General features: G+C 40.8%; 2 long non-coding RNA genes across 4 annotated transcripts in view; one reads left to right on the top strand and one right to left on the bottom strand.

Annotated features, from left to right (window-relative positions):
- The window catches only part of LOC140637210 (uncharacterized), a 47,083-nt gene that overhangs the window by 7,406 nt on the left and 24,280 nt on the right, over positions 1-15,397 (top strand). The gene's annotated exons all lie outside the window — the stretch shown is intronic.
- Positions 215-12,802, bottom strand: LOC140636359 (uncharacterized). The gene is made up of 3 exons (XR_012033623.1): positions 12,746-12,802; positions 7,711-7,791; positions 215-315 (listed from the first exon to the last, which is right to left on the bottom strand). It is a non-coding gene; the product is annotated as an uncharacterized lncRNA (long non-coding RNA).

The following is a 15,397-nucleotide window of genomic DNA, read 5'->3' as shown; positions in this document are numbered from 1 at the left end:
AGCTGGTCCAGTCATGTCAGGTCCCTAGGCTCAGGGCCCAGCGTCTTGGGCCCCTACTGACAAAGGGTGAACAAGAGGAGCTAGTATGAGCCGGTAAGCCGCTGTCAGCCCATTCCAGCTGTCCAATGGGAGGTGAGAAAAGGCCTAGGGGAACTGAAGCGGGGGTGCAAGAGCAGCAGCAGGCTCCAGCCTGCACAGGCCTACCTCTCCCTAAGTCTGCAGACCCGTTGAAACCCAATGCACTCTCCTCCTCATTTCTGGGCCATGCTGTCCAGAGGACAACTATAATTGGAGGGCAGGGGCCCAAGGGAACGTCTGTAAAAAGAGAAAGATAGTGACTGGTCAGCAGAGCCGGAGAGTAATTAGGACTTAAGTGTTGGGGCAATAATGAGAGCAGGAGTTCTGAGGAAGAGTTGCTGACTGGGAGTGTCATCCAGGAGATTGTCACTGGGGCAAGGGTTGAAGGCCATTTCTTGTCCCTGTTGCCCAGGCACTGGCCGGAAAGTCCATAACAGAAGTGGAAGCCCAGTGGAGACCTGAGGATTCCCCCACCCCTGCGATAAGTGGGGCAGGGGGTAGGTAGGGCAGCCAGCAGAGGAAGCAGTGTGTGGTGGTGGACCTCATACCCGGAGCCTTTAGGGTCTCTTACTTACCTTAATAGGAAGACCTTGTTCACCACCGAAAGGTACAAATGATATCACAATTTTATGTAGAGTCAACTTATGTTATTATTTGCTGTTGCCCCAAGAGGGCTGTGTTAAGAGTCAAAAAACCTGGATGGGTTCAAACAAATTACTTTTGAGGTATGTTAAATTTTTGTTTAGTATATGTACTGGCCAAGTGAGGACTTATGTTAAATTAATTCAACAAGGAAGCCATTAGACTGAGGTGGCACTAATGGCATGGTGGCCTATATTAGCAAATCAAAACCTAAGCTTGTAAATTCCTCAAGGATAGGAAACCAAAACACTGAGGACAGTCACAGCCATCTAGGCTTTTTTTTCTTTTTTCAAGATTTTATTTATTTATTTTTGAGAGACACAGAGAGAGACAGAGACATAGGCAGAGGGAGAAGCAGGTTCCTTTCAGGGAGCCCAATGTGGGGGTCAATCCCAGGACCCTGAGATCACAACCCCAGGAACACACCCGGAGCAGAAGGCAGACGCTCAACCATTGAGCCACCCAGGTGATCTGCCATCTAGGCTTTAAGCTATATAGCCAGTCAAGTAATTGCCTTTCTTTTCTTCTGTACTTTATCTATATAAGTCTGTCCCCATGCTCTGTCTACAGAGCATGCCTAAGCACTTCTGATCTGCTGCTGCCCCATTCAAATTTAAAAATTCAAATTTTTTAATTTAAAAAAAAATATTTACTTATTTGACAGACAGAGAACACAAGCAGGGGGAGGTGCAGACAGAGAGGGAGAAGCAGGCTCCCTGCTGAGCAGGGAGCTCCATAGGGCTCAATCCAGGACCCTGGAATATGACCTGAGCTGAAGACAGATGCTTAACCAACTGAGCCACCAAGGTGCCCCTAGTTTTTTAAATAAAATTAATAAATCTCTCTCCTCACAGAATTGTTATAAGGAGAAAATGACGTCAGTTTTTTTTTTTTTAAGATTTTATTTATTTATTTATTCATGAGAGACACAGAGAGAGAGGCAGAGATACAGGCAGAGGAAGAAGCAGGCTCCATGCAGGAAGCCTGATGTGGGACTTGATCCCGGGTCTCCAGGATCATGCCCTGGGCTGAAGGAGGCGCCAAACCGCTGAGCCACCAGAGCTGCCCATGTAAGGAGTTTTTTGTTTGTTTTTACTTTTTGTAAATTGTGAAGTGCTATATTAATATATTAATTTCTGATACCCTCACTTACATTTCAGGCAAGTTTACAATAATGCTACACAAACACCTTTATCTTTCCTTCCACATGGTAGGTTCAGCACCAATGTCTTGTATGATATATAAACCTAGCACTTCATAGGATTTTTTTTTTAATTTTGAAATAATTTCAAGTTTACAGAAAACATTTAAGAATGGTTTCAAGAACTCTAGTATGCAGGGGTGCATGGGTGGCTCAGTCAGTTAAGTGTTCGACTCTTGATTGTGGCTCAGGTCATGATCTCAGGGTCATGTGATTGAGCCCCACACCAGTCTCTGCATCTCCTGGCACCCCTCTCCCCCCCACACACTCACAGGTGTTCTCTCTCTCTCCAAAAAAAAAAAAAAAATACTGGTATCCTTTTCATCCTACTTCCCCACTTGTCTACATTTGGGTAAATTTACTCATTTCTCTCAACCCCAATATAACCATCTGTTATGGGTTGCATTTTGACACACAAAATTTGTATAGTAAAGTCTTAACCCTCAGTATCTTAGAATGGGACCTTATTTGGAAATAGGGTGATAATAGATGTAATTGGATAAATTAACATGAGTCATACTGCAGGAGGGTATATACCTAATCCAAAGTGACTAATGTCATTATGAAAAGAGGAAATTTGGACACAGACCTGAATATAATGAGAACACCACGTGTGCATGAAGGTAGAGAGAGGGTTGATGTGTCTGCAAGACCAGGAATGCCAAAGCTTGCCAGCAAACCACCAGAAGCTTGGTGGAGACTCATTGGATTAGACTTCTCTCTCACATTATTGTTTAGAAAGAACCAACCCTGCCAACACCATGATTTCAGACTTCCAGCCTTTAGAACCATGAGGCAGGGATGCTGGATGGCTCAGCAGTTGAGCTTCTGCCTTTAGCTCAGGCCGTGGAACCTGGGTCTGGGATTGAGTCCCACATCAGGCTCCTTGCAGGGAGCCTGCCTCTCCCTCTGCCTATGTCTCTGCCTCTCTCTGTGTGTCTCTCATGAATAAATAAATAAATAAATAAATAAATAAATAAATAAATAATAAAATCTTTAAAAAAACCCATGAGGCAATAAATTTCTATTGTTTAAGCCACTAAGTTTGTAGTACTTCATTACTACCCTAGTTTGCCCTAGCAAACTAATACACTATTCTAAATAGGAAATCAGCACCACTGTTCAAATCCTGGATACCATTCAAATTTCACCAGCTGTCTCAATAATATATCTAATAATATAATTCTGGCCTTTTGGGTCCAGAATTACATATTGCATCTGGTTGTCACATATCTACAGTCTCCTTTAATCTGGGCAGATCCTTTATCTGCCTTGGCTTTCCAGAATCAGTTTTAAAGATCACAGGCTTTGGGTGCCTGGATGTGGTTTCAGCTCAGGTCATGATCTCAGAATCATGAGACTGAGCTTCACATTGAGGTCAGGGCTCAGCATGAAGTCGCTTGAGATTCTTTCCCCTCCCTCTCCCTTTGCTTCTCCATCTGCCCCCCTATCTCTCTCTCTCTCTCTCTCTCTCTCTCTCTCTCTCTCTCTCCTCTCTCCCCCCCATATAATAAATAAATAAAATCCTTTTTAAAAACCCCAAAACTGGGGCAGCCCGGGTGGCTCAGCGGTTTAGCGCCGCCTGCAGCCCACGGCGTGATCCTGGAGATCCGGGATCGAGTCCCACATCGGGCTCTCTGCATGGTGCCTCTCTCTCTCTCTGAATAAATTAAAAAAAAAATTAAAAACAAAACAAAACAAAACTGGGATCCCTGGATGGCTCAGTGATTTAGAGCCTGCCTTCAGCCCAGGGTGTGATCCTGGATACCCGGAATCGGGTCCCGCGTCGGGCTCCCGGCATGGAGTCTGCTTCTCTCACTGCCTGTGTCTGCCTCTCTCTCATTCTCTCTCTCTCTCTCCCCCCCCCCCGACTCTCTCTCTCTCTCTCTCTCTCTCTGTCTGTCTGTCTCTCATGAATAAATAAATAAAATCTTTAAAATAAAATAAAAACCCCAAAACTAAAGAGCACAGGCTTTTCATTTCTGCAAGGTGTCTCTCAACCCAGGTGCCACATAAGAGCAAGAGAAATATGATGTTGTGTCTTTTCAGTGCACCAGTGAATTACATCAAGAAATGCAAGAAGGAGGGATCTCTGTGTGGTGCAGCGGTTTGGCGCCTGCCTTTTGGCCCAGGGCGCGATCCTGTAGACCCGGGATCGAATCCCACATCGGGCTCCCGGTTCATGGAGCCTGCTTCTCCCTCTGCCTGTGTCTCTGCCTCTCTCTCTCTCTCTCTCTCTCTCTCTCTCTCTTTCTCTCTCTCTCTGTGTGACTATCATAAATAATAAACAAAAATTAAAAAAAAATTAAAAAAAAAGAAATGCAGGAAGTGAATGCACCTCACTCCTGTACTACCAACCCAGTTTAGCAGGTTTCTCCTTCATAAAGTCATCACTTGTCTGTCTATAATTCCTAAGAATCTGCTACATCATCAGATCTCTATTTGCCTTAGCATCCATTGATAACCCCCATTGGAATAATCTCCATGATAATACTTATTAAATACTTATTTTTAACTCCATCATTTCCTCTTCAGCTTTTAGTCAACAATCTACTATGAAAGAGAGCATTCCCTTCTCCCTCATTTATTCATTTATAATGGATTCCTATCTTACTCAAATGAACTAAAATCCATTACTCTCATATTTATTGTCTGGACTGTGGATTTCTATTTTACTTAATGAATTATAATCAGTTACTATCATTATTATTTTGATGTGCAAATTATCCCAAATTTAGCTAATGAAATAGCCTTTCAAGCTGGATCCTGTGTCCTTTTGAAATTTTCTCAACATTATTTGAGTGCTTCCTTACTTTCTCGACAAGAGGTTATCCATGCTCTCAATCTGTACTTTTGCTGCTTCAGCCCAAGAATCAGCTATGTCTTTTTCTGGCTTCTTCGAATAAGATGGTACTTGGAAACCCAAATCTGGGTGGTGGACGTCATTATTGCTACAGGGATGCCATTGTTTCTAAGCCCTTCTGTAAACCAAGCTAGGAAATATGTGAACATACACACACACACACACACACACACTATTCCAGTTACTACTGCTGCCTAACATACCCAAAACTTAGTGGTATAAAATAACCATTTTATAATGCTTGTGGAATGATGTCAGGAATTCAGGAAGGACACAGTAAGACAGCTTATCTTTGCTCAGTGATGTCTATAGAGATCCTCAGCTGGGAAGACCTTAAGGCTGGGGGTAACTTAACTGCTGAGGTGGAATCATGTGGAGGCATCTTCTGACAGTTCATGCTAGCTGTCAGCTGGATCTCTGCTGGAGCTCTTGGCTGGAACACCCATAGGAGTCCTCTCCACAGAGCCTGGGCTTCTTCACAACATACTAACTTTGGGGTAGTTAGAATTCTTATATGGCCCTCATGGCTCCAAAAACAAGTGTTGCAATGAAAAGGGCAGAAGATGCATCACCTTTTAGATCTAGCCTCAGAAAGTGTACAGCATGACTTCATTGCATCTTATGCATTACACGAGAGTCATAAACCTGTTCATATTTATAGGGAGGAGATACAGATCTCATAAATCCACCTCTTGATGGAAACAGTGGAGAGAGTTCAAGAGAGAGAATGGTAGGTGAGTAAGAGGAGAACAAGAGCACAGCCAGCTCTTTCAAAGAATGTTGCCCTAAAGGGAAGTAGAGAAATGCAGGAGATATATAGGAGATATGGGATCATGAGGAAGGATTTTTTTAATGGGTATATTCTGGTATTTTTATCTGCTTATAGGAATGACTAAGTAGGGAGGGAGGAAACAAGGGAGTAAAGTGGTAATTATAGGAGTGGTAATATTCCTGTCCCTGGATTTTCTTTTCTTTTCTTTTCTTTTCTTTTCTTTTCTTTTCTTTTCTTTTCTTTTGTTTTCTTTTGTTTTCTTTTCTTTTCTTTTCTTTTCTTTTCTTTCTTTTCTTTCTTTCTTTCTTTCTTTCTTCTTTCTTTCCTTCTTTTTCTTATTTCTTTCTTTCTTTCCTTCTTTCTTTCTTTCTTTTTTTCTTTCTTCTTTCTTTTCTTAAGATTTTATTTATTTATTCATGAGACACAGAGACAAAGGCAGAGACATAGGCAGTGGGAGAAGCAGACTCCCTGCAGAAAGCCTGATTCGGGACTTGATCCCAGGACCCCAGGGTCACAGCCTGAGCCAAAGGCAGATGCTCAACCACTGAGCCACTCAGGTCCCTGGTAGGGGTGGTGTCCTTTAGTGAGAGGGCTCAGGGTTCAGTGTGTAAATAGAGGAGTTGGCCTTAGAAAGACACATTTGTAGTGCCTGGAGGGAAGACAGAGTCTAATGGCAGAAATGTAGTGAGTGAGGGAGATGTAGTGGGAGGTGGAGAAAGTTTTCTTCTGTTGCTTCTAGTGAACTAGGAAATAACATAATCAGTTGGGCACCAGGGGATAGATTCACCAGGGAGAGAAAAGAAGGTGTAGACATTTGCAGGGTCCCAGTGCAAGAGTAAAAATGGAGGCCTACATATCATAGGTCTAAATTTTTTTAAAGTCACTAATCAGGCTAATGGACTGCTAAGTATGTTCTTTACTCATACCTTGACAAATGTACCTTCATTACAAAATAAAAAAAATATGTAAAACAACACAATTAGAAGAACAAAAAATGACTACATTTAATTATTATCACATGTCCCTAAGTATTCTATTGGTGGATCAGATATAGTTGGATGAGTAATAAAGATATGCATTATTTACAAATTAATTATATATATATTGTTTTAAATTTATTTATTTATTTATTTATTTGAGAGAGAGATGGGGGGCGTTAGGGGAGGGGCAGAGGGGAAGAAAGAGAGAATCTCAAGCAGACTCCCCACTGAGTGCAGATCTCAGTGCGGGGCTTGATCTTACAACCCTGAGATCATGACCCAAGCTGAAACCAAGAGTCAGACACTCAATTGACTGAGCCAACCAGGTACCCCTAAAATATATATGTTATAAAATGAATTATATTTATCTTTACTTTAGCAAAGTCACTATGTTATTATAGTCAAGATTTTCACATAATCTGTGTTCTATTGATGGTAATGGGCTGAATTTAAAAGTTAAATGCAACCATATTCAAACTTTACAGTATTTGAATACATTTGCATACAGATGTATAATGAAGTTAATGTCAGATTAAAATTTTGCTCATGCTTTCAAATATTATTTTTCTAATGTTTAAATCAGCTATCCAAACTAAAGTATAAAATCCTGGTGCTGGCACAAAAATGACACATAGATCAATGGAACAGAATAGAAAACCCAGAAATAGGAGCACCTGAATGGCTTGGTCAGTCTGCCTTCTGCTGGGGTTGGGCTTCCTGCTCAACAGAGAGTCTGCTTCTCCCTCTCCCCACCTCCCACCCCACTTAATTGTACCAAGAGCAGTATTACTCTTTTTGAAGATCTCATGTGCCAGTAATTTTATTTTTTTAAAGATGTATTTATTTTAGCCCACACAAGTGGGTAGAGAGGCAGAGGGAGAAGAAGAGAGTCCTCTCCCCAGCTGAGGGGAAAGCCTGACCCAGGGCTCATCCCAGGACCCTGAAATCATGACCTTAGCCAAAATCAAAGGCTGGATGTTTAACCAGCTGACCCATCCAGAATGCGCATAATTTTAAAGGGCCACAATATACTCAGATTTTGCTGGTAAGAATTTCTGGATTGCATGATAAATCTTTCCACTGTTTGTGGGGCCTGAAAGGAATATTATCTTCCACTGTATGGCTCTGGCTTCTTGATATCAGTTAGGCGATATTTTTAAGTCACTGATTTTACCTAGATCATCTTGACATTCCAACACAGGAGATACTTGTTTCTCACATCCTCAGAAAACTGGAAATAAATCATCCACAGGAACTGCATTGAAGCAAACAACATTCAAAATAATGTGAATATCCACATCGAGGGAAGGAGACTGCATGATATAATTTCTAAAGCTTATGAGAACTTGGTGGAGGAGATTAGCATTGAGTCCATAATCAACATCCAGTTTCCGACTTTCTTTACCATTACAAAACTTGTCTAAGACCTTCCTTTATTTCATTCTTGTCCAGAGGGCAGGTTAGCTCAGCCCTGACTCTGCTATCTGCACTGGACCGTGAGGTTTCAAAGTCAGCTGCATGAACAGAGACTTGTTCTGGGCTTTGGGGCCTTCTGAGACAGAGGAGAGTCAGAGGCAACTGCACACATTCCCCAGAACCCCATGAAGGGGTTCAACTTGGGCACGAAGGGCAAAAAAGTTGGCTGCTCAGTGGCCAGCCCAGCACACCAATGAAGCCGAGCCCACACAGTGGGGGAAGGACATCAAGGAGAATGGCTGGAGCAGCCTGGGACTTAGCCTGGAAAGTCACTTCTAAGATCAAGTTATAAAAGACACGACTTTCATCTTGCTGGCACTCTATTGCTGGCTTTGATGAAGTAAGCTGCCGTGTTGGAGAGGCCCACATGGCAAAAGATTGAGGGTAGCCTCTGGACAATAGCCAATAAGAAACTGATGGCCTGAGTCCAACAACCTTTAAGGAACTAAATCTTGCCAATAACTGTTGGAGTGAGCTTAAAAACAGGTCCTTTCCTAGATGAGCCTTCAGAATGTGCAGGAGCTCAAGCCAGAAGCCCTTCTTGTGTGGGTATAAAAACAGTGCTAGGATTAGTCCATCAGACCTCAAGTTTTTTGCTTGCATGTTTCCTAAACACACTTTGGAAAACTATGTGACCTTTTCATATCTTTTTCACTTTAGAGCTAATTGTTTTTCTTGTGAATTTAAATAACTACAAAGGGTATAAAATTCTGATGTCTTATAAATGTTGAAATTTTAACATAAAACTTTATATATTCTTTTAATAATATCTTTTAAATGTATCCAATAGAATTTAAATGCCATCATTGTTTGATATTCAACAATCACCTTTTTTTTTAAAGATTTTATTTATTTATTTGAGAGAGAAAGAGAAAAAGAGAGAGCATGAGCAGGGGAGCATGGGACTAGTGACTCTGGTATCATGACCCAAGCAGAAGGCAGACACTTAATCCATTGAGCCCCCCATCTACCCCCAACATCTCCCTTTTAAAAGAGATATGAGGGACACCTGGGTGGCTCAGTGGTTGAGTGTCTGCCTTTGGCTCAGGGTGTAATCCCAGGGTTTGGGGATCGAGTTCCACATTGAGTTCCCTGAGAGGAGCCCACTTCTCCCTCTGCCTATGTCTCTGCCTCTTTCTCTGTGTCTCTCATGAATAAATAAACAAACTTTTTAAAAAATAAAAATGAAAGAGATATGAATGGGGGTGTGTGGCTGATTCAGCAGGTTGAGCATGTGGCTCTTGACCTCAGGGTCATGAGTTCAAGTCCCACTTTGGGCATGGAACCTACTTAAAAAACCTACTGACTTGCCAAGTAAAGGGTATTAAAGCATACCCTTTAATGCTCCCCTGCTATTTTTTTTTTAAAAGATACGAATGAACCCTTCTTCCACAGTTAGAGATCTTACGTTAGTTTTCTCCTTGAATTCCTATTTCATTCACTTCCACTACAGAATTTTATCTTATTTTAATGGACGTGATATTTGAAAGTCTTGTGATGATCTCCCTATATTTCTCTGCAATGAAGTATATTTTTTAAAATTAGTTCCTTTTAATTTCTTTTAACCATAACATTCTAAATGTTTTAATTTGTCTTCTGGATTGAACCATTAGCAGTAGCACTAATGTGATGAAAATCACATTAGTATATTATAAAATTTGATAATTTTATAATTATATTTATAAAATTTGATAATTATTAAATATTAATATAAAATTATAAAATATAATTATATTTATAAAATTTGATAATTATTAAATATTAATATAAAATGTTATCCAAAATGTATCTCTTAATGAGTTTTCAACTAGTTCATATATCATTGAATCATATTGCTGGAATGAGGCAGCATTAATTATCAATTTCTTTTCTATTTTTTCCTTTTCATCAGAGTAAGGGCTGAGGGTTTTTGTTCACATAAATAAGTAAAAGGGAATGGAAATTGTTTTCTTTTTTTGAAATTGTTTTATTACAGCAAATCACTCACTTCTGAGTTACCTGTCGAAAATCACATAATGAGCTATCATTAAAAGTATTTTAATGATGATATTTGAGCTAACAATTCAATTATATTCTTTTTTAATTTTGTTGAAAGCAAAGAATTGGAAACCACCTGACTTGCTAAAGGACTCATTACTCGATCATTAGAGTCATTTATTTTCAAAAACAATATTCCAAATATTCCAAATTGTACTTTTGTTTGACAACCCAGATGTTTTTACATTTCCCCACCTTGTAGGCAATGGTAAAAAGAGGAGGAAAGAAAAGAGAATCTGTAGAACAGTTCTCAGGCAAACCAGTTTTAGGAAAAAGGACATATAGCAATAGAGAATACAAAAATGGATATCTTCATAACTGGCCATACCCTCATACCCCTGGTAAGGTCTTTGTGTACTCCTTGGGTTTTGAACACTCTAGGGCAAAGGGCCCTGGAGTAGGGAAGTGCAATATGATCGTCAGCCAGCACTGACGTCTACTTGAGGTTTATGATAAATTCAAAGTGAGATCAGCCAGCATGGATGTGTGATTTTCATTCCCTCTGGATATGTTTAACCACATGAGTACGGTGGCGGAGCTGGCAGATTTAGGGCTTTGCCAAAAATCCTGGGAAAGGATAAAGTAACAAAGGAGTCCAGGCTGTATGCAAAAGTAACATCAGGATTATTGGTGGAGGCCAGGCAGGAAGATGAGTACCAAAATTTCCAGTTTTTGTATTTTGTGTTTTTTTGTTTTTTAACTAAACTCTACCTTCAATGTGGGGCTTGAACTCATAATCCCAAGGTCAATATTTGCATCCTCTGCTGACTGAGCCACCCAGGCACCCCTGAAATTTCCAGATGTTAAGGATGAGATCTCCTAGGATTATAAAGTGAGAAGAGAAGAGGGTCCAAGATCAAGCTTTGGGCAGCTCCAGTATTTAATGTCAAGATAAAGAAGGCAATGGTAACCAAAGGCAGAGAGGTGAGAGGGGTATCAGAAAAGTGTTAGGTCACATAGGCCAAAGGACAAATGTCCCAAGAAAGTGGAAGACAATTTTTCACCTGCTGCTGGAAGCCAAATATGAGGAAGTCTGAAAAGTCCATTGGATTTGGTTACATGGAAGTCATTGGAGAATTTAATAGAGTAAGAGGGAGAAGCCCAACCAGAGTTAGGTTATGGGAAATGAGTGGGAAGCAGGTTATAGAAGCAGTCAATACTAACAATTCTTACTGGGATGTAAAAATGAGGAGGAGAACAGAGTTTTATTATTCTCTTTTATTTGCTTTATATTTATTATATTTTATAATATTTATTTGTTGGTTCTCTCTTTTTTATCTATTTTCCTCCTTTCTCAGAACTGGAATCTAAGCTCTATGAGGGCAGGAACAAACCTTGTCTTGTCAAGTCTGTACAGTATACAGGATACGTGGAAATATTTTTTAAAGATTTTATTTATTTATTCATGAGAGACACACGGAAAGAGAGAGAGAGAGGCAGAGACTCAGGCAGAGGGAGAAGCAGGCTCCACGCAGGGAGCCCAATGTGTGACTTGATGCCTGGACTCCGGGATCACGCCCTGGGCTGAAGACAGGAGCTAAACTGCTGAGCCACCCAGGCATCCCTGGAAATATTTTTTTAATGGATTAATGAATGAACCAATGCTAAATAAAATATTTACAAAAGTAGTCCCTCCCAAAACAAAGGTATATCTTGATCCAAGGACAAATTTTAGCTTCATTTCTTTGAATACAAAGGCAATTTTAAGCTCTTTTCATTAAATCCTGAGAAGTAGACATTCAAGTTTATCTCTCCTCATGTCCCAAATCTCCCTGAAGTAAAGGAGTAAAAAAGGCACAAGCCTACAGGGACAAAGAAGACAGGAGAAGGCACGAATCAGACAGGAGAAGCCAGCTTTTTAAGAATTGGAAAGCTGATGGAGCTGAGAGAAGAGTGTTAACTGACTTTGCCAACCTGGGAAAGCAAAACCCTGGGGTAGGAGCAATAGCTGTAGGTCACAAGAAACAAGGTGATTCCTGAGGCAGAACTTGGGGAAGATACAGGAATAGAGGCCCCAGTTCTCTTTGAAAGCAAAGGGGGAAGATGGATTTAAAATTTTTGAAGAAGCAGAGTTAGTTCTCCCTGCAGTTGATAACCAGGCACCCTCCTAGGCCAGTGCATCACACTGGGAGAAGACTGGAGAAAGACAAACCAGATGGATTCTGGCCTTAGAGACTCCAGACCCAACTGAGAGCAGAGATGAGATGCCAAGCACAGGGGATGTTAGTGAGGTCTGTATCCCAAGCAGTGAACCCTTCAGCTCCCTTTTCCCAGCCCTCCCTAGAGGATGGAAATCTCCTTTCACACCATACAAGTCTAATTCTATAAGGAAACTGACCCCTTGGGGATCCCTGGGTGGCTCAGTGGTTTGGCGCCTGCCTTTGGCCTAGGGCGTGATCCTGAAGTCCCTGGATCAAGTCCCATGTCGGGCTCCCTGCATGGAGCCTGCTTCTCCCTCTCTCTCTGCCTGTGTCTCTGCTTCTCTCTCTCTCTCTCTGTCTATCATAAATAAATAAATAAATAAATAAATAAATAAATAAATAAATAAATCTTAAAAAAAAAAAAGGGGAAACTGACCCCTTGAAGGAGAAATACCTACAGATATTGACATTTGGGGGTTATTTAAATTCTTTAAAAGTCTGGGTTCTCCTGTAATGAAGGCTACTAGTTCCCACCAAGGTAGCAGAGTGACCTACCAGCTTGTTGGTCGCTCCATCTTAAATGTGAGTGTTCAGTTATTTGAGGAAGAACCTGGACAAGAACAACAAATCAAAATTAAAAAGTAAAAAAGAAAAAATAAAATAAAATAAAAATAAAAAGTAAAAAAGATCATAAAGCAAACAGAGATATAAGAGGAAAACTTCACATAAACTGAAATAAGCTTCCTCATTAAAAAAATAAGCTTCCTCATAGATAAGAGAAGATAGCATATATATAAAAGAACAGGATGCTATAAAAAAATCAACAAAGAGCTGTAAGATCCACAGTAGATGAGAAAGAAAAACTCAAGACTAATTTTAAGATCCAGATTTTACTTTTTTTATGACAAGAAGAAGCTCCTGGCATTTGAAAAGTAACAGTTGTGGGGCTCCTGGCTAGCTCAGTTGATGGAACATGAGACTCTTGATCTCAGGGTCATAAATGAGTTCAAGCCCCACGTGGGGTGTAGAGATTACTTAAAAATAAAATCTTTTTAAAAACAAATTAATTTTAAAAAGTAACAGTTGTCCTCATTATAATTAGCTCAAACAACAAACAAAAAGTGATTTTTGTCATTTTTCAAGAGAAAAAAAGAGGATTTGGTGCTTTAAAGTGTGAGCTGCTTTGCTCTAAGTCAAACTCTCTCTGCTCTATTCTTGCCAGAATGAATATTTTTCTTTCTTTCCTTCTTTCTTTCTTTCTTTCTTTCTTTCTTTCTTTCTTTCTTTCTTTCTTTCTTTCCTTCCTTCCTTCCTTCCTTCCTTCCTTCCTTCCTTCCTTCCTTCCTTCTTTCTTTCTTTCTTTCTTTCTTTCTTTCTTCTTTCTTTCTTTCTTTCTTTTTTTTTCTTCTTTTCATCTTAGCAAAACTCACTTATATGCTTGTGATCAGGTGTTGGCCAGACAGCATTACTTCTGGAGGTTGGCTGTGTGTTCCTGAGGTGACAAAGAGGTGCCTGGGCCCCATATCTTGTCATCCAGAAGACTAGTTTGAGTTTGACTATTGTCAGGGTTCCAAGATTAGAGCAGAAGTTTACAAACAAGGCTTCCTGAGGCCTAGGCTCAGAGCTGGCACAAGATTGCGTCTACCTTGTTCTGTTGACCACAGCAAGTCACAAAGCCAATCCAGAGTCAAGGAGTGCAAAAATAAACACAAGACAAATACAAGGTCTTGAATGGAGAGTGCAAGGGAGAGAGAACCAGCAATTGAGGGAGTACACAGACTCATAAACATCCTGCAAGAGCAAGAGTCAATATAAACATCTGCCTCAGCCAGAGGAAACCCAAACCCTTTCTGGTCTGTGCTGGGTAAATAAAGCATTTTCTCCCAGACCTCCTTGCAACTAGCTTTGATGAGAAAGGTGGACACTGAGGGAGCCTAGAAAGAAATGCATGAGGAAGAAGCCAGCCACATTGTGCCCATTTCCCACTTCAGCTTTCCACATCAAGCCAGGCTTAGCTGGCCCAGAGAAGAAACTTAATTTAAAATGAAGTTGGGGGGGATCCCTGGGTGGCGCAGCGGTTTGGCGCCTGCCTTTGGCCCAGGGCGCGATCCTGGAGACCCGGGATCGAGTCCCACATCGGTTTCCCGGTGCACGGAACCTGCTTCTCCCTCTGCCTATGTCTCTGCCTCTCTCTCTCTCTCTCTCTCTCTGTGACTATCATAAATAAATAAAAATTAAAAAAAATAAAATAAAATAAAATAAAATGAAGTTGGGGGAAAACCCTGGGTGGCTCAGCATTTGAGTGTCTGCCTTGGCTCAGGGCATGATCCTGGGGTCCTGGGATTGAGTCCCACATCAGGCTCCCTGCAGGCAGCCTGCTTTTCCTTCTGCTTATGTCTCTGCCTGTCTCTCTGTGTCTCTCATGAATAAATAAAATCTTAAAAAAAAAAAAAAAAGTAAAAAGTTACAGATTGTAGTAAGTGATGGGAGCAAAAGAAACAGTGTGAGAGAGTTAGAGAGTGGAAAGACAGGGTGACTGGGAAAGGGCTCCCAAATATGACTTCAAGTAGAATGAACCTGTCTTAGCATTACAGCAGAGGAAGTGGCTTGTGTGTAAAGTTCCAAGGCAGAAAAAACCTTGGCATGTTCTAGGGCAATGCTTTCTTTCTTTTTTAACCGTAATATATGGGCTACAAACAAAACAAAAAAATGAACAACCCCCCCACCACACACACATTTTATTTGTAATACAGAACACAGTCACATCCAAAACAAAAGTATTGTGAAACTCTCCTCTTAAAATGCTAAAATGGAGTCTGATGTTTAACATCAGGTTTACTGAGATATCATTTACATGTAACACAATTCACTCTTTTTAGGTTCTGTGTGTGTTTTTTTGTTTTTGTTTTTGTTTTTAAGATTTTTATTTATTCATGAGAGACACACAGAGAGGCAGAGACACAGGCAGAGGGAGAAGCAGGCTCCATGCAGGGAGCCCGACCTGGGACTCGATCCCAGGTCTCCAGATCACACCCTGGGCTGAAGGCAGTGCTAAAACGCTGAGCCACCAGAGCTGCCCCAGGTTCTGTGTGTTTTGATAAATGTGTTCACTTACACCACTACAATCAAGCTCTAGAACATTTCCATGTTCCTCAAAATTCCCTCCTGCTGCTTTGTAGTCAACTCCTCCCCACAAGGTAGAGCTAC

This window comes from Canis lupus, chromosome 7, assembly GCF_048164855.1.
Source record: "Canis lupus baileyi chromosome 7, mCanLup2.hap1, whole genome shotgun sequence".
In the NCBI taxonomy this organism is placed as follows: domain Eukaryota; kingdom Metazoa; phylum Chordata; class Mammalia; order Carnivora; family Canidae; genus Canis; species Canis lupus.
This window is presented reverse-complemented; position numbering and strand designations above follow the sequence as displayed.